The 19,434-nt window shown below is 41.6% G+C and overlaps 1 long non-coding RNA gene across 2 annotated transcripts; it reads right to left on the bottom strand.

The window, feature by feature from the left end:
- Nucleotides 1-804: 804 nt before the first annotated feature.
- On the bottom strand, nucleotides 805-19,102 carry LOC130929598 (uncharacterized). 2 transcript variants are annotated; one of them, XR_009066925.1, is made up of 5 exons: nucleotides 19,077-19,102; nucleotides 18,329-18,361; nucleotides 17,962-17,994; nucleotides 1,817-1,884; nucleotides 805-1,736 (listed from the first exon to the last, which is right to left on the bottom strand). It is a non-coding gene; the product is annotated as an uncharacterized LOC130929598 (long non-coding RNA). The 2 variants fall into 2 exon arrangements; XR_009066924.1 differs by lacking the exon at nucleotides 19,077-19,102 and adding an exon at nucleotides 18,702-18,739.
- Nucleotides 19,103-19,434: the final 332 nt, after the last annotated feature.

The following is a 19,434-nucleotide window of genomic DNA, read 5'->3' as shown; positions in this document are numbered from 1 at the left end:
GCGTTACTAACGGCGTTATTTTTTTCAGTAATGAGTAATCTAATTAATTACTTTTCTCATCTTGGCAACGCCGTTACCTTTACTGAGGCGGGAAAGGCATGCGTTACTATGCAATACTAAGTGGATTGGATAAAAAGTCTAAGAGAGACGGACTCACGGAGACGGGAGAGCAGAGCAGGAGTGGGGAAAAGGCCGTTGCAAACGCGATGCTAGGTGGCTCCAATAATACCTGACTGCAGCCATAGCCTACAAACTATGCCCACATGATACGGTAGATATCACATATTATAGAACTAGATGCAAATGTCAGACACGGCTGCATTGGCAACATGTTTTAAGGACTACATGCGTTAGTAAATAGCCACCATCTTAAAGCAGTAGACCTCTCAGGAAGGCTCTGATGTAGAGATCCTTCCTAGCGAACCTAAGTAATTTTTTTTTTTTTTTTTAAATCTAAAATGCTCCTAAATCGGCAAAATCTTGACTTAAATCTATCGTTAAATGATGAAACAGTTTTAAAACTTACACATGTTGAAAGTAGACAGAAGGGAACTAATGCAATAACGGGAGCAATTTTAACAACTTTAACGGTTGATTCACAACTTTAAATGACTTCCACAGATAGCAAAGGTTACTATCTAGTTATCACAATACCCTTGTATCTAAGTGGAGGGTAAAGATTTGGGCTAGGGCCAATTGTCCCCAAAACCCAAAACATTGTATGACCTGTTTTGTTTTTTTGGGTTTTTTTTTTTTTTTTGGGGGGGGGGGGGGGGGGGGGCATGACCATTATCACTAGTTACTTTCCCAAGTAACTAATTACTCTTACATTCAGGTAACTGAGTTACTAATGCAATTACTTTTGGGGAGAAGTAATTGGTAACTGTAATTAATTACTTTTTTAAAGTAAAATTAACAACACCGGTTATATCAAAATGGACACTGTTCTTATCTTAGCTGCCATGTTTTAATGTTTTAGAATTGTCTGGTTTTGATCTGGTTTCACGTGTTTCGTCATTTTAGTGTTTTTACAAATATTTTATATTGCATGGTTTTAGTGGTATGTTTTACTGAGGAGGGGGCCGCCACGGAGAAGGATGAGCGGCACAGAGGGAGCTGCGATGGACGCAAACAATAGAACCGATGCCAGGAAGGCCGGACACACCCAGACAGGCGTGGCATCAGGCCAAGAGTGTGATTTTTACTTTAAACATTTTAATGTCTTGTAAAATGTTGCTCATAAAATGGGTTTTTGGCTTTTTAAAATAAATGTCTGTTTTTAAAGTCAACTGTTTGGAGTCCCTTTTCTGCTGGTAGAATCAGGTTCACGTTGTTATTTAAAAAGAACCCTCACACACCTTGTGTGACAGTTACATGAATAACCTGTTGCTTTAGAAAGACTCAGTATTCAGGCATAGATTAATGTCGGACAAAGTTCGAGAAAGGTGGAAAGACTTCAACTTTAATTAGTATGCAACTCGGACACAGTTTGACAGAGGAGTTTATTATTTCAAAGTGAGAATTACCGGTACTATACACTTTTACTGTAATTGAATTAAATGAACAGACTGTACATTTTCAGCCCCGTGTACATGACAAGCACACCCCATTCGTGACCAGCCGGAACAGTTCTCCATTGCGCTTGAGGTTAAAACCTGTCAGGGTCCTGGGAGTTCCGTTACTCTGAGGTTAACTAAGCAGTTTCCACATCGGCTTCGAGCTTCTTCTTCAATGTACTGTAATGTAAGAGTGTGAAAACATTCTACATAAGACCAAGAATACAGTATGCTGCATTGCTGGTATTTGGTGCACTTACTTTTCGAATTAATTCTGTCACAATGAGACCGTTGACATGTTCAACCTGAGCTCTGATATGTGCCAACACTGTAGGAAAATAGAAATAATCAAAGTGATGAATTGACTGAATCAGCATCCAGTATTCTAACTCCACCTTCATCATTATGGTACACCACATACGGTATTTGAGCCACTGCAAGGAATCTGAAAGTTTACAAGGAATTGATTTCCCAACATTTCATACATTAACAAATGTCAATTTAATGTTAATGTTACAAGCAATGTATTTATTCACATTGTTAGCATAATAGCATAACTGCCTAACTTTTTTTTGTAAACACTGATAGTTTTATGACTAATAGTCTTTTTGAACAGTTCTAATTAGCTTAGGAGGAAATCAGTAAGTCAGGATGATGTAGATGTGGTAGGAAAGTAAAATTATACATAAATCTCAATTGGGCAAAAACATGACTTAGGCAATTATGCTATTAGGTTAACAATAAGCAAATGTGGAGAAAAAAAAACAACCTTACTTTTCCCATAAGATAACATAACCAGTACAGCATGAAACAGGAGTGGAATTTCACTTGTATTCCCTCCTGAGAAAAATCCATCTTAATCAAGGGGTTGAGTCAAAAAGTAAATCCCGTCCCACTCCAGTAGAATGACTCCCAAACGTGTCCTGCTCCCAGTCAAAATTACTCCCACTCCCATTTTTATTTATCCATCCATTCATCCATTATCTACCGCTTAATCCTGGGTCGGGTCGTGGGGGAAGCAGCTTTCGCAGAGAAGCCCAGACTTCCCTCTCCCCAGCCACTTCAACCAACTCCTAGGCGATCCCAGGCCAGCCAAGACACAGTGTCTCCAGGGTGTCCTGGGTCGTCCCCGGGGCCTCCCGCCGGTGGGACAGGCCCGAAACACCTCTCCAGGGATGCGTCCACGTGGCATCCGAACCAGATGCCCAAGCCACCTCAGCTGGCTCCTCTCATTGCGGAGGAGTAGCGACTCGACCATGAGTCCCTCCCGGATGACCGAGCTTCTCACCCTATCTCTAAGGGAGAGCCCGGACACCCTACAAAGGAGACACATTTCGGCTGCTTGTATTCGGGATCGTGTTCGTTCGGTCACGACCCACAGCTATTGACCATAGGTGAAGGTAGGAACTTAGATCAACTAAATCGAGAGCTTCGCCTTTTGGCTCACCTCGTTCTCCACCACAATCGGCCGGTTCAGAGTCTGCATCACTGCAGACGCTGCACCGGTCTGCTTGTCAATCTCCTGCTCCCTTCTGCCCTCACTTGACCCCAAGATACTTGAACTTCTCCACTTGAGGTAGGAACTCATCCCTGACCCGGAGAGGGCACGCCACTCTTTTCTGACTGAGGACCAGGTCTCGGATTTGGAGGTGATGATCTTTATCCAACTGCTGCACTCTCGTCTGCGAACCCCTCCAGTAAGAGTTGGAGGTCATGGCTCAATGAAGCCAACAGCACCACATCATCTGCAAGAAGCAGGGATGCAATGATGATGCCACCAAACTGGAACCCGTAACGATCTGGCTGCGCTTAGAAATTCTGTCCATAAAAGTTATGAACAGAATTGATGACAAAGGGCAACCTTGGTCCAACCATCGCTGGGAACGAAACCGATTTACTGCTGGCAATGCGGACCAAACTCTGACACCGGTCGTACAGGGACCAAGTGCCTCGGTACCCCATACTCCCGATGCACACCCCACACGACTCCCCGAGGGACACGGTCGAACACCTAATCCAAATCTACGAAACAGATGTTGGACAAACTCCCATGCACCCTCGAGCGCCCTTCCGAGGGGGTAAATTGCCATTAGGAAAGTCAATGGATTGTTCTTTTTGGATGACTGACTTTAGATTACCACTCGTCCCCGAGCAACTACAGTTATTTACTAGTCCCGCGCATTTTTTACAAGTCTTCAAAAATACACTAGCGTTCAAAAGTTTGGGGTCGCTTTGACCCCAAACTTTTGAACCGTAGTGTATCATATGGGATTTTTCATCATGTACAATCCAGTTCAAAAGTGGCTTTGTCAAAAGTCAAGAATCTGCATTGCACAAGGTGATGATTCTGGAACTTGGTTTGGTGCTGCTCCAGTGAGATTTACAAAGATGACTGCCTGGAAAAAAAACATCAAAATTCCCTCAGTCCTTGATAATATGGGGCTGCATGTCAGGCAAAGAGACTGGGGAGATGGCTGTGGTTAAATCTTCAATAAATGCACAAGTTTACATTGAAATTTTAGACAGCTTTCCTATCCCTTCAATTGAAAATATGTTTCCTCCGGGAACTCCGGTTTCCTCCCACATCCCAAAAACATGCCTGGTAGGCTGATTGAACACTCTAAATTGTTCGTAGGTATGAGAGTGTGCGTGAATGGTTGTACGTCTCCTTGTGCCCTGCGATTGGCTGGCAACCAGTTCAGGGTGTCCCCTGCCTACTGCCCGGAGTCAGCTGGGATAGGCTCCAGCACCTCCGCGACCCTCGTGAGGAAGAAGTGGCATGGAAAATGAATGAATTTTCCAAGATGACAATGCATCATGCCACAGAGCTAAAACTGTTAAAGCATTCCTTGGAAGAAGACTCATCCAGTCAATGTCATGGCCTGCAAATAGCCCAGATCTCAACCATATTGAAAACAATTGGGGGGGAAAATTGTCTACAGCAAGGCTCCGACCTGCAAGGATGATCTGGCAACTGCAATCAAAGAGAGTTGGCACCAAATTGATGAAGAATACTCATCAAGTCCATGCCTCAGATACTGCAAACTGTCATAAAAGCCAGAGGTTGTGCTGCTAAATACTTAATAATAATAATAGTTTTTACTACTTTTTAATACTAGAGTGTTGATTGTTATTTCTTTGTTTGGTTCTCGTGATTCCATATTTTTCATCACAATGGAGTGATTCCATATATATTTCCCTGCACTTGCTTTATAAAAATAACATTTACTGACCACCATAATGTTTTTTGTTAATTTCTTTTAGTGTTTCTGAATGCTAAAGAGTTGCATTTTTTAACTAATTCTGTTTTTTTTTTTTCAAGCTTTTTATCTGAGTTTGTACTACATGATAAAATGTCTGAGTGAGTGCTCGTCCGAGACTGGTGATTCCATACTTTTTGCAAGGGGTTGTAGCAGTCGAAGTGTTGGAAACTTGGGATAATGGAATGTGTAGTTCTTCTAACGTGCCAACACAAACCCACCAAAATAAAACTACAAAAATGGACGCTTCGGTCCGCGAGGCTTTTTTTGACACAGGTGAAAATCATCATTAATGTGTTCTTGCCCGCTCCCGTTAATTATTATTCACATCCCCAATGGCGGTTCTTAGCACGGTCGGGTTGGGCGGTCGCTGTAAATTGCTAGGGGCGCATGAACGTGAGGTGCACCCGAGTGATTGTTTACTATTATAATTGGTGCCCCTAGTGTTGCAATGACGTCCCCTGAAGATCGCAGTTACTGTCTGCACACAACTCCAAAATGAGAAGGGGGTAGGGGCGGGATTGGATTTGTTAAGTTTCACTCATCTACGGTTGACATTGATTTTTAACGTGCAAAGAATCTTTTTTTTCACTTCAATATTTGACCTAGTTGTATAATGTATATGATTCTCTCTGTTAAAGTGATCCTCTAGTTTTAAGACAAGTAATTCTTAAAAGATACATCTTAGTATGAGTTATAATAATTTGACACTAAATCCCTCTTAATGTTTTCGTTTTAATAAAATTTGTAAAATTATTTTAACTGATTGTTCGCCATGGTTGTTGACGTCGCAGTGCTGTGATGTCACAAATCCCGCTGACGGACTTTAGCGTGTCATTCATTAGCTATCCCAACATGTCGTCGGTTCGTCCCTTCCAATTTGAACCAGAGCGGAAAAGTGAAGAGCAGGACAGCACTGTCGGTCGTTCACAAGACGAGTAGCAAAGGCGAAATGCAGAGCAAGAAATACTTGATGAGGCAAGAGTTGGGCTAAACTTCTGGTGTACTTGCGGCAAGTGCATCTCGATGACAACGGAACGAGAGAGCGTATGCTGTCGAAAACTCAGGTTTTTGTCAGCAGATCTTCAAGGGTGAGTTATTGCGTCATCAAACTCATTCCAATATAATTATGTAGATTGTTAGCATCCAGAGCTGTCGTATGCTTTACATACAGTACAGGCCAAAACACCTTGGCATTCGTGCCTTTTTATTTTCATGACCATTGACATTATAAACTCTCACTGAAGGCAATAAAACTATGAATATGTGGCGAGCTAGGGAAGGAGGCGAAGTATCAAACCACGGAGCAAATCCGCGTTGTTTTATTGACATTTTGGCTGCAAGAAATAGCAATGTCTGTCTGGCATGCGACCCGCGGAAGGTAATGTTATTTCCAGCTGTTCTTCACAAAGTACCCCCCCCAACCACACAAACAAACACACACATAATTTCCGCCGGTGAATTCTGTTATAACTTGCTACAAATGCACATGTGTGAATTGTGTACTTAGAAAAAAGGTGAAATAACTACAAACGTGTAATATTCTAGTATCTTCGAAGTACCCACCCTTTTCTCTGATTACTGTTTGGCACTCTTGCCATTCTCGCGATGAGCTTTCAGAGGGAGTCCCCTAAAATGGATTTTGACTTCACATGTATGCCATTCCGCCGTTGATGAGAATTTATTGCTTTATCAATGGGGTTGGGACATTTGTGTTGCATTGAATGAATTGCATTGGACGTGCTTTGATCAGTTTGAGTGGCAGCATCACTCATATTAGGTGAATACTGAACACACACACTTAATGCCTGATGAACTGACAGTAGAGGTGAATTATTAGCTTCCTCTGTGACTAGCGGTACGCCCGAAGGTTCGCCTCCCGCTGTAGCGACAGGAGCGGCCTGGGTGCTTAAGAGGGCGGCCAGAGTGTCTCGTCGGTCTCGCTTCATTGCGCGCATTTCACTCGATATCCGAGCAGGCTGAGGCTTCTTGTGCTGGGAAATAGTTGGAACGGCATTTGGTTTTAGTGTGCGCTTATATCTAGCCGCTCCGGTGAGATCTTTCATTAGTTGTCGTTGACTAAAATCCTCAAACGCGGTAGGAGAAAAATGGCGAGAACAAAGCCTTGGTTGTTTGGGAAGATTTGCTTGTCTACAGGCATTTTCCCAAACCTTTCTCCTCTTCTTGTCAACAGGAAATTTGTGGAGACTCACATCACTCTCCTTGTTTCCGTTTGACTCGAAATTGCATCCATAAGCAGCACATCGTGGCATTTTACTTCGCGAGTTAAGCCAGCAATACACAATTGTTGTACACACTCTACACGATTGGGAAAATATCATCTACGTCATCAGTCCGCGCCCGCAGAACATGGCGCCAACTATCGGTCAAAAAATGCACCAAATATTATAAAATATTGCCATTGATTTAACATTTTATGTGTTTCTAACGACATATTTTAATACAAGAGAACAATTGTGGTTTGTTAGAGCCTACATCTCTTTAAAATCGAGGATCACTAAGAATTATGGGTATTTGATAAAGACCCAGATAGCGTTATTCTGTTTTTTTTTTTTTTTTTGGGAATGGGATTTCTTCGGCGCGCCACACAGCCCGAACCGTTTGACCGATGTATCGTTCTAATATCGAAACGACCGGAATTTTCATGCGATGCCGGGAATTTTTCGAACTAAAATTTTCCGTTCGCCCGTAAATGCCGTTTTATCACAGATTTTACGGAAAAAGAAAAAATTAAAACTGTATCTAGTCCTACAAAAACCAAATGTCCCGAAATTAACAGGAAACCAGATACTAGGCCAGATACCAGACTAGGACAAGCACCCCAATTGTCCCCAAATAACCTAATATGACCAGGCCACGCCCCCCAAGTGTCCCCAAATGACCTGAAATGACCAGGCCACGCCCCCAAATGACAGGATATAACCAGGCCACGCCCCCAAATCACCTGATATGACTAGGCCATGCCCCCCAAATGACCTGATATGGACAGGCCACACCCCCAAATTACCTGATATGGCCAGGCCACGCCCCCAAATGACCTGTTATGACCAGGCCAGGCCCCCAGAGTCACCAAGTGACCTGATATGACCAGGCCATGCCCCCCAAATGTCCACAAATGACCTGTTATGACCAGGCGTGTCCCCAAAAATGTCCCCAAATCAACAGGAAGTGACCTGATAATGTCCCCAAACCAGCCTGGGCGAGACTAAGATCTGTATCTCCACACAGTAAAGACCCAGAGTAATTTCTCCTGAAATTGAAGTTTCTAGTCATTCAAGTTGTTTAATAGTTACCTGGGTCTTTCCAAAGGAAAGGCCAAGGTAATGCTGTTCTGCAACTTTATTGTACTTATTACCTGGTCTTTCCTTTGGAAAGATCAGGTAGTGAGATTCTACAACTTCCTCCCTATATGTTATGCTGGTTTTTTTTTTTGAATGGGAATCCTTCGGCGCGCTGCGCAGCCCGAACCGCTTGACCGATCGGCACCATTCAAGTACCGACACGTCCGGAATTTTTGCGTGATGCAGGGACTTTTTCAAAAGTCCCCGAATATTTTCTGTTTGCCCGTAAACGGCAATTTTCCGAGAAAAAAAAAGCAATTTTCAAAATGTATCTAGTCCTACAATTTTTTACCAAATTACATAATTTAGGTATCAAAAATTCCGGGACGGTGAGGGGCATAAAAGTTGTATACAGAATTTGGAAAAAATTTACGGTTCCCCAGAAATTTGACAAAAACTTGCCCATTCATTTTTAATGAGGAAAAAAAAAGTTTCAAAATGTATCTAGTCCTACAATTTTTCACCAAATCAAACAATTTGGGCATCAAAAATTCAAGGACGGGGAGGGGATGGGAATTTTTCAAACGACCCCGAAAAATTTTCCGTTTGCCCGTAAACGGCAATTTTCTGAAAAAAAAAAAGCAATTTTCAAAATGTATCTAGTTCTACAATTTTTTTACCAAATTACATAATTTAGGTATCAAAAATTCCGGGACGGTGAGGGGCATAAAAGTTTTACGGTTCCCCGGAAATTTGCCAAAAACCTGCCCATTCATTTTTAATGGGAAAAAAAGACAACTTTCAAACTGTTACTAGTCCGTCAATTTTTGACGAAAACACACAAGATGGGCGTCAAAAATTCCCGAATGGCGAGGGGCATAAAAAATACAGAGAAAATTTTTTTGATAAAATGTACGGTTTCCTGGCAAATTGCCCAAAACTGGCCCATTCATTCTTAATGGGAAAAAAAGAAATGTTTCAAAAAGTATCTAGTCCTTCAATTTTTGACCAAATCACACAATTTGGGCATCAAAAATTCCGTGACGGTGAGGGGCATAAAAGTTGTATACAGAATTTTGATAAAAGTCGAGGTCAGCAGTACACCATCTTCACTATACACAGTGTTAATAGTGCACTGCTTTCCTCTTTTCAGACGCCAGATGGTGGACCAGAATTTCCTCGAAGCCGTCCGGAAGTCGTTTACCATGGCCTCACCGAACTCCTCCCATGTCCGAGTTTTTGCCTCGGCGACCGCCGAAGCCACAGTCCGCTCGGCCAGCCGGTACCTGTCAGCTGCCTCCGGAGTCCCACAGGCCAAAAAGGCCCGATAGGCCTCCTTCTTCAGCTTGACGGCATCCCTTACCGCTGGTGTCCACCAGCGGGTTCGGGGATTGCTGCCACGACAGGCACCAACCACCTTACGGCCACAGCTCCGATCGGCCGCCTCAACAATGGAGGTGCGGAACATGGCCCACTCGGACTCAATTTCCCCCACCTCCCCCGGGATAAGGGAGAAGTTCTGCCGGAGGTGGGTGTTGAAACTCTTTCTGACAGGGGATTCTGCCAGACGTTCCCAGCAGACCCTCACAATCCGTTTGGGCCTGCCAGGTCTGGCCAGCAACTTCCCCCGCCATCGGAGCCAACACACCACCAGGTGGTGATCAGTTGACAGCTCCACCCCTCTCTTCACCCGAGTGTCCAAAACTTGTGGACGCAAGTCCGATGACACGATTACAAAGTCGATCATTGAACTGCGGCCTAGGGTGTCCTGGTGCCAAGTGCACATATGGACATCCCTATGTCATCCCTATGTTTGAACATGGTCTTCGTTATGGACAAACCGTGACGAGCACAGAAGTCCAATAACAGAACACCACTCGGGTTCTGATCGGGGGGGCCGTTCCTCCTAATCACGCCCCTCCAGGTCTCACTGTCATTGCCCACGTGACCGTTGAAGTCCCCCAGTAGAACGAGGGAGTCCCCAGAGGGGGCGCTTTCCAGCACACCCTCCAAGGACTCCAAAAAGGGTGGGTATTCTGAGCTGCTGTTTGGTGCATAAGCGCAAACAACAGTCAGAACCCGTCCCCCCATCCGGAGGCGGAGGGAGGCTACCCTCTCGTCTACCGGGGTAAACCCCAACGTACAGGCACCAAGCCGGGGGGCAAAAAGTATGCCCACACCTGCTCGGCGTCTCTCACCGTGGGCAACTCCAGAGTGGAAGAGAGTCCAACCCCTCTCGAGAGGATTGGTACCAGAACCCAAGCTGTGTGTGGAGGAGAGTCCGACTATATCTAGTCGGAACTTCTCTGCCTCACACACCAGCTCAGGCTCCTTCCCTGCCAGAGAGGTGGCATTCCATGTCCCAATAGTTAGCTTCTGCAGCTGGGGGTTGGACCGCCAAGGCCCCCGCCTTTGGCTGCTGCCCAACTCTCTGCGCACCCGACCCCTTTGGCCCCTCCCACAGGTGGTGATCCCATGGGAAGGGGAACCCATATTGCCTTTTCGGGCTGTGCCCGGCCGGGCCCCATGGGGACAGGCCCGGCCACCAGACGCTTGCTTTCGAGCCCCACCTCCAGGCCTGGCTCCAGAGGGGGGCCCCGGTAACCCGCGTCCGGGCAAGGGAAACCTGAGTCCATTAATATTATTCATCATAAGGGGTCTTGTGAGTCATGCTTTGTCTGGCCCCTCACCTAGGACCTGTTTGCCATGGGTGACCCTGCCAGGGGCTTAAAGCCCCAGACAACATAGCTCCTAGGCTCATTGGGACACGCAAACCCCTCCACCACGATAAGGTGATGACTCACGGAGGGGTCCAAATTTTTTCCCATTCATTTTCAATGGTAATTTTTTTTTCTCCAAATCAACAGATAATGACTAGATATCAATAGGACGTGTCCCCCAAACTTCCCCAATTCCATTGGCGCTTATGGAGGGTGATGCCATTGACGTCCATGGACGTCCAAATTTCCCATTCATTTCTAAAGGCATTTAATTATGTTTTTTCATTTTATTGATGCCAATGTACTTGGATTCCATTGACGCCTATGTAAGTTGATACCATTGACGTCCATGGACGTCCAAATTTTTTCCCATTCATTTTCAATGGGATTTTTTTTTCTTCCCCAAATCAACAGGAAATGACAAGATATCAATAGGACGTGTCCCACAAACTTCCCCAATTCCATTCACGCTTATGAAGGGTGCCACCATTGACGGCTATGGACATCCAAATTTCCCATTCATTTCTAATGGCATTTACTTTATTTAATTCCATTGACTGGCATTATTACCTGGTCTTTCCTTTGGAAAGATCAGGTAGTGAGATTCTACGGCCTCCCCCTATATGTTATTCTGTTTTTTTTTTTGAATGGGAATCCTTCGGCGCGCTGCGCAGCCCGAACCGCTTGACCGATCGGCACCATTCAAGTACCGACACGTCCGGAATTTTTGCGCGACGATGGGAATTTGTCAAACGACCCCGAAAAATTTTCCGTTTGCCCGTAAACGGCAATTTTCCGAAAAAAAAAGCAATTTTCAAAATGTATCTAGTCCTACAATTTTTTACCAAATTACATAATTTAGGTATCAAAAATTCCGGGACGGTGAGGGGCATAAAAGTTGTATACAGAATTTGGAAAAAAATTACGGTTCCCCAGAAATTTGACAAAAACTTGCCCATTCATTTTTATTGAGAAAAAAAAAGTTTCAAAATGTATCTAGTCCTACAATTTTTCACCAATTTGGGCATCAAAAATTCCAGGACGGGGAGGGGAATAAAGGTTAATAAGACAATTTTGAAAAAATATACGGTTCCCCGGAAATTTGCCAAAAACCTGCCCATTCATTTTTAATGGGAAAAAAAAGACAAATTTCAAACTGTTACTAGTCCGTCAATTTTTGACGAAAACACACAAGATGGACGTCAAAAATTCCGGGATGGCAAGGGGCATAAAAAATACATCGAAAAATTTTTTGATAAAATGTACGGTTTCCCGGCAAATTGCCAAAAACTGGCTCATTCATTTTTAACGGGAAACAAAGAAAACTTTCAAAATGTATCTAGTCCTTCAATTTTTGACCAAATCACACAATTTGGGCATCAAAAATTCCGTGACGGTGAGGGGCATAAAAGTTGTATAAAGCATTTGTAAAAAAATTACGGTTTCCCAGAAACTTACCAAAAACTTTCCCATTCATTTCTAATGAGAACATTTCCCATTCACTTCCAATGGGATTTCCAATTGAATTTATTTTTTTTTTACATTGCATTGATGCCATTGACGGCCATGCATGTCGAATCTATTGATGCCAATGTACTTGGATTAGATTGACTTTATGGATGTCGATGCCATTGACGGCCATGGACGTCCAAAATGTTTCCCATTCATTTTCAATGGGGAAAAAACTAAATTTCCCCAAATCAACAGATAATGACCAGATACCTATTGATAAATAGGACCTGTCCCCCGAACATCCCTGACTCCATTGACGCTTATAGGGGGTGCTGCCATTGATGTCCATGGACGTCCAAATTTTTTCCCATTCATTTTCAATGGGAAATGTTTTTTTTCCCCCACAATCAACAGAAAATGACCAGATATCAATAGGACGTGTCCCCCAAACTTCTCCAATTTCATTGACGCTTATGAAGGGTGCCGCCATTGACGGCCATGGACGTCCAAATTTCCCATTCATTTTCTTATGGCATTTCAGCATGTTTTTATATTTTATTGATGCCAATGTACTTGGATTCCATTGACGCTTATGTAAGTTGATACCATTGACGTCCATGGACGTCCAAAATTTTTTCCATTCATTTTCAATGGTAATTTTTTTTTTTCTCCAAATCAACAGATAAGGACTAGATATCAATAGGACGTGTTCCCCAAACTTCCCCAATTCCATTGACGCTTATGGAGGGTGATGCCATTGGCGTCCATGGACGTTCAAACTTCCCATTCATTTCCAATGGCATTTCTTCATGTTTGTTCATTCTATTGATGCCAATGTACTTGGATTCCATTGACGCTTATGTAAGTTGATACCATTGACGTCCATGGACGTCCAAAAATTTTCCCATTCATTTTCAATGGGAATTTTTTTTTTCCCCAAATCAACAGAAAATGACTAGATATCAATAGGACGTGTCTCCCAAATGTCCCCGATTGCATTGCTGCTTATGGAGGGTGATGCCTTTGACGTCAATGGACGTCCAAACTTCCCATTAATTTCCAATGACATTTCTTCATGATTGTTCATTCTATTGATGCCAATGTACTTGGATTCCATTGACGCTTAAGTAAGTTGATACAATTGACGTCCATGGACGTCCAAAATTTTTCTCATTCATTTTCAATGGGAATTTCCCCCCCCCCAAATCAACAGGAAATGACCAGATATCAATAGGACGTGTACCCCAAATGTCCCCGATTGCATTGACGCTTATGGAAGGGGCTGCCATTGACGGCCATGGACGTCCAAATTTCCCATTCATTTCTAATGGCATTTAATTTGTTTAATGCCATTGATAGGCATGTTTGTCCATTCTAGTGATAGCCTTGGGCGGGGCTACGATTTGTATAGCCACACAGGAAAGACCAGGTGTAATTTCTCCCGAAATTGCAGTTTCTAGTTGTCCATTCTATTGCTACACCTGAGTGGGGCTAAGATCTGTATCTCCACTGAGGAAAGACCCAGGTGTAGTTTCTCCCGAAATTGCAGTTTCTAGTTACCTGGGTCTTTCCCAAAGGGAAAGCCAAGGTTATGTTGTTCTGCAACTTTATTGCACTTATTACCTGGTCTTTCCTTTGGAAAGATCAGGTAGTGAGATTCTGCAACTTCTTCCCTATATGTTATTCTGTTTTTTTTTTTTTTGAATGGGAATCCTTCGGCGCGCTGCGCAGCCCGAACCGCTTGACCGATCGGCACCATTCAAGTATCGACACGTCCGGAATTTTTGCGTGATGCAGGGACTTTTTCAAAAGTCCCCGAATATTTTCTGTTTGCCCGTAAACGGCAATTTTCCGAGAAAAAAAAAAGCAATTTTCAAAATGTATCTAGTCCTACAATTTTTTACCAAATTACATAATTTAGGTATCAAAAATTCCGGGACGGTGAGGGGCATAAAAGTTGTATACAGAATTTGGAAAAAATTTACGGTTCCCCAGAAATTTGACAAAAACTTGCCCATTCATTTTTAATGAGGTAAAAAAAAGTTTCAAAATGTATCTAGTCCTACAATTTTTCACCAAATCAAACAATTTGGGCATCAAAAATTCAAGGACGGGGAGGGGAATAAAGGTTATTAACACAATTTGGAAAAAAATGGAAATTTGAAAAAAACCTGCCCATTCATTTTTAATGGGAAAAAAAGACAATTTTCAAAGTGTATCTACTCCTTCAATTTTTGACCAAATCACACAAGATGGGCATCAAAAATTCCGGGACGGCGAGGGGAATAAAAAAGACAGGATATTTTTTTGATAAAATGTATGGTTTCCCGGCAATATGCCAAAAACTGGCCCATTCATTTTTAATGGGAAACAAAGAAAAGTTTCAAAATGTATCTAGTCCTTCAATTTTTGACCAAATCACACAATTTGGGCACCAAAAATTCCGTGACAGTGAGGGGCATAAAAGTATATACAGAATTTTGATAAAAATTACGGTCCCCCGAAAATTTGCCAAAAACTGTCCCATTCATTTCTAATGAGAACATTTCCTATTCACTAACAATGGGATTTCCAATTGAATTTTTTACACTGCATTGATGCCATTGACGGCCATGCATGTCGAATCTATTGATGCCAATGTACTTGGATTCAATTGACTTTATGGATGTCAATGCCATTGACGGCCATGGACGTCCAAAATGTTTCCCATTCATTTTCAATGGGGAAAAAACTAAATTTCCCCAAATCAACAGATAATGACCAGATATCAATAGGACCTGTCCCCAAACATCCCTAACTCCATTGACGCTTATAGGGGGTGCTGCCATTGACGTCCATGGACGTCCAAATTTTTTCCCATTCATTTTCAATGGGAAATGGTTTTTTTCCCCACAAGCAACAGAAAATGACCAGATATCAATAGGACGTGTCCCCCAAACTTCTCCAATTCCATTGACGCTTATGAAGGGTGCCGCCGTTGACGGCCATGGACGTCCAAATTTCCCATTCATTTTCTAATGGCATTTCAGCATGTTTTTACATTTTATTGATGCCAATATACTTGGATTCCATTGAAGCCTATGTAAGTTGATACCATTGACGTCCATGGACGTCCAAATTTTTTCCCATTCATTTTCAATGGGAACATTTCTTTTCCCCCAAATCAACAGAAAATGACTAGATATCAATAGGACGTGTCCCCCAAATGTCCCCGATTGCATTGCCGCTTATGGAGGGTGATGCCATTGACATCCATGGACGTCCAAATTTTTCCCATTCATTTTCAATGGGATTTTTTTTTTTTTTTTTTTTTTCGAAAATCAACAGATATCAATAGGACATGTCCCCCAAACTTCCCCAATTCCATTGACACTTATTAAGGGTGCCGCCATTGGCGCCCATGGACGTCCAAATTTCCCATTCATTTCTAATGGGATTTAATTTGTTTAATGCCATTGATAGGCATGTTTGTCCATTCTATTGATAGCCTTGGGCGGGGCTACGATCTATATAGCCACACAGGAAAGACCAGGTGTAATTTCTCCAGAAATTGCAGTTTCTAGTTCTTCATCTTATTCTCCGTGTTTTTTCGGCGCGCCGCGCAGCCCGAACCATAGCACCGATCGCCATCGTTCAAGTATCGGCACGACCGGAATTTTCGCGCGACGCAGGGTCTTTTTCAAACGGCCCCGAAAAGTTTTCCATTCGCCCGTAAACGGCAATTTTCCGGAAAAAAAAAAAAAAAAAGTTTCAAAACTCTACTTGTCCTACAATTTTTGACCAAATCGCATAATTTGGGCATCAAAAATTCCGGGACGGTGAGGGGCATAAAAGTTGTATACAGAATTTGGAAAAAAATTACGGTTCCCCGGTAATTTGCCAAAAACTATCCCATTCATTTCTAATGGGAGAGTTTTCCATTCACTTCCAATGGGATTTCCAATGGACTTTACATTGCATTGATGCCATTGACGGCCATGCATGTCGAATCTATTGATGCAATGTACTTGAATTCAATTGACAATATAGATGTCGATGCCATTGACGGCCATGGACGTCTTAAATTTTTCCCATTCATTTTCAATGGGGAAAATACAAAATTTCCGCAAATCAACAGAAAATGACCAGATATCAATAGGACGTGTCCCCCAAACATCCCCTACTCCATTGACGCTTATAGGAGGTGCTACCATTGACGTCCATGGACGTCCAATTTTTTTCCCATTCATTTTCAATGTCAAAAAAAAACAATGTCCCCAAATCAGTGGGAAATCACCAGTTATCAATAGGACATGTATCCCAAATGTCCCCAACTGCATTGATGCTTATGGAGGGTGATACCATTGACGTCCAAATTTTTCCAATTCATTTTCAATGGCAAAAACAAAAAATGTCCCCAAATCAGTAGGAAATCATCAGATATCAATAGGACCTTTACCCCAAATGTCCCCAACTGCATTGACGCTTATGGAGGGTGCTGCCATTGACGGACATGGACGTCCAATTCTCCCAATCATTTCTAATGGCGTTTACTTTGTTTAATGCCATTGACTGGCATTATTGTCCATTCTATTGATAGACCTGAGTGGGGCCAAGATTTTTATCTCCACAGAGGAAAGACCCAGGTGTAATTTCTCCCGAAATTGCAGTTTCTAGTTTAGAGTGACGTTTTATTAATTTACCTTCTATTTAAAGTGGCATTTTTATTTTGGAAACTGCTCGGGCTTTTATTTCCAGTTCTGCGGTTCTGGGCAGCTCCTTCAATGATGATGAGAGTATGCCTTGTAAAGTGAATTCTAGGCGATGCACATACTGTAGATCGTGAACATTCCTCGCAATGCTAGGTGGAGGAATAGTTGTGTTAGATGTGGTTTGGTGTCTGTTTTTTTAATGTTTAAGTGTGAGCAATAAAAAAAAATCATAGTTATTAGCTTGTTTTTTTTTTTTTTTTATCGGCGATGACTGTTATCATCATATTAAATAATTAATGTGAGCAGTGACTGTAGTGATTTGAAGGAAGATAGTGTGCAAATGTTCACTATAGTTGGTTTATAGTTAAGGTGATGTTGTTCAATGTTTAATAACCTAAACACATTAAGAGGTCTGTGAACGTTGACTGTATGTCTGCAAGTCTTTCACCAGATACTAAATGTACTCTATGCACACCTGCACATGAGCCCAAAAAGTATTTTATTTCACCTCCTGTGCTCTCTAACCGGAGCCCCAGTAGCGGTCATCACATCTTAGCCAACTAGTCACAAGTAAAATCTTCCAAACTTTTATTTCTATTATTTCTAAAATATTTAATAATATTTGTGATGTAAATTAATATTCTCTTTCATATATTTATTGTTGTGCACTTCATAAATGTAGTGTTCCTAACAAATACTGTGTTTTTGTTGTTAGGTCATTCTAAGTATACTTGTTGCGCTGTATTTTGTGGGTCAACCGTTGTTGTTTTTTTGTGATTTTTATTTATCTTATTTTTGTTTTGTGGGGGTGCCAAAGCATCTTGTCACCCAGGGCGTCATGTAGGCTAGAAACTCAACTGCCCGTCCTGTCCCCTTATGATTGAATTATATCTACCTGAAACCTTGAATATTTTAGATGAATTCTATAGGTATACTGGGGCAAAATATGTAGAGTACAGTTGTGAGTTGTGGGCACTCACCTGAGGTTCCACTAGTTGGTGTGGGGGAAGTTCCTAAGTATATAAAAGAGATAAAATGCGATTAAATCAACTTGAATATATTAAGTATATAACTGACAAATGAATGAATGATGTTTCCTGAAACTATGAATATTTTAGGTGAACATTATAGTTATACTAGGGTAAAGTACAGGTGTGATGTGTGGGAACTAAACTGGTGTAGTGGGATATCCGAAGTGATAGATGAAATGATATTAAATCAATTTGAATTTATATAATTGACATATGATTGAATGATACTTACCTGAAACCTTGAATATTTAGGTGAGTTCTATAGGTATACTGGGGCAAAATATGTAGAGTACAGGTGTGAGTTGTGGGCACTCACCTGAGGTTCCACTCGTTGGTGTGGGGGAAGTTCCTAAGTATATAAAAGCGATAAAATGCGAATAAATAAACTTGAAAAGATTAAAGTATATAATCGACTAATGAATGAAAAATGTGTCCTGAAACTATGAATATTTTAGGTGAACATTATAGGTATACTGGGGTAAAGTACAGGTGTGATGTGTGGAAGATAAACTGGTGTAGTGGGATATCTGAAATAATGTGTGGAAAAAATGATATTAAATCAATTTGAATTTATATAATTGACTTATGATTGAACGATATCTACCTGAAACCTTGAATATTTTAGGTGAATTCTATAGGTATACTGGGGTAAAATGTGTAGAGTACAGGTGTGAGTTGTTGGCGCTCACCTGAGGTTCCATTAGTTATTGTTGGGGGAGTTCCTAAGTAAATAAAAGCGATACAATGTGATTAAATCAAATTAGTTATATTATTAAGCTATATAATTGACTTATGAATGAATGATGTGTCCTGAAACCATGAATATTTAGTTGAACATTATAGTTATACTAGAGTAAAGTACAGGGGTGATTTGTGGGAACTAAACTGGTGTTGTGGGATATCCGAAGTAATATGTAGATAAAATGATATTAAATTAATTTGAATTTATATAATTGACTTATGATTGAATGATATCTACCTGAAACCTTGAATATTTTAGGTGAATTCTATAGGTATACTGGGGTAAAATGTGTAGAGTACAGGTTTGAGTCGTTGGCGCTCACCTGAGGTTCCATTAGTTGTTGTTGGGGGAGTTCCTAAGTAAATAAAAGCGATACAATGTGATTAAATAACCTTAGTTATATTATTAAGGTATATAATTGACTTATGAATGAATGATGTGTCCTGAAACCATGAATATTTAGTTGAACATTATAGGTATACTGGGGTAAAGTACAGGTGTAATGTGTGGGAACTAAACTGGTGTAGTGGGATATCCGAAGTAATATGTAGATAAAATTATATGAATTTGAATTTATATAATTGGCTTATGATTGAACGATACCTACCTAAAACCTTGAATATTTTAGGTGAATTCTATAGATATACTGGGGTAAAATGTGTAGAGTACAGGTGTGAGTT

The sequence above is a fragment of the Corythoichthys intestinalis genome, chromosome 14, assembly GCF_030265065.1.
Source record: "Corythoichthys intestinalis isolate RoL2023-P3 chromosome 14, ASM3026506v1, whole genome shotgun sequence".
NCBI lineage: Eukaryota > Metazoa > Chordata > Actinopteri > Syngnathiformes > Syngnathidae > Corythoichthys > Corythoichthys intestinalis.
Note: the sequence above shows the minus strand (reverse complement) of the source record. Positions and strands in the feature narration are given on the sequence as shown.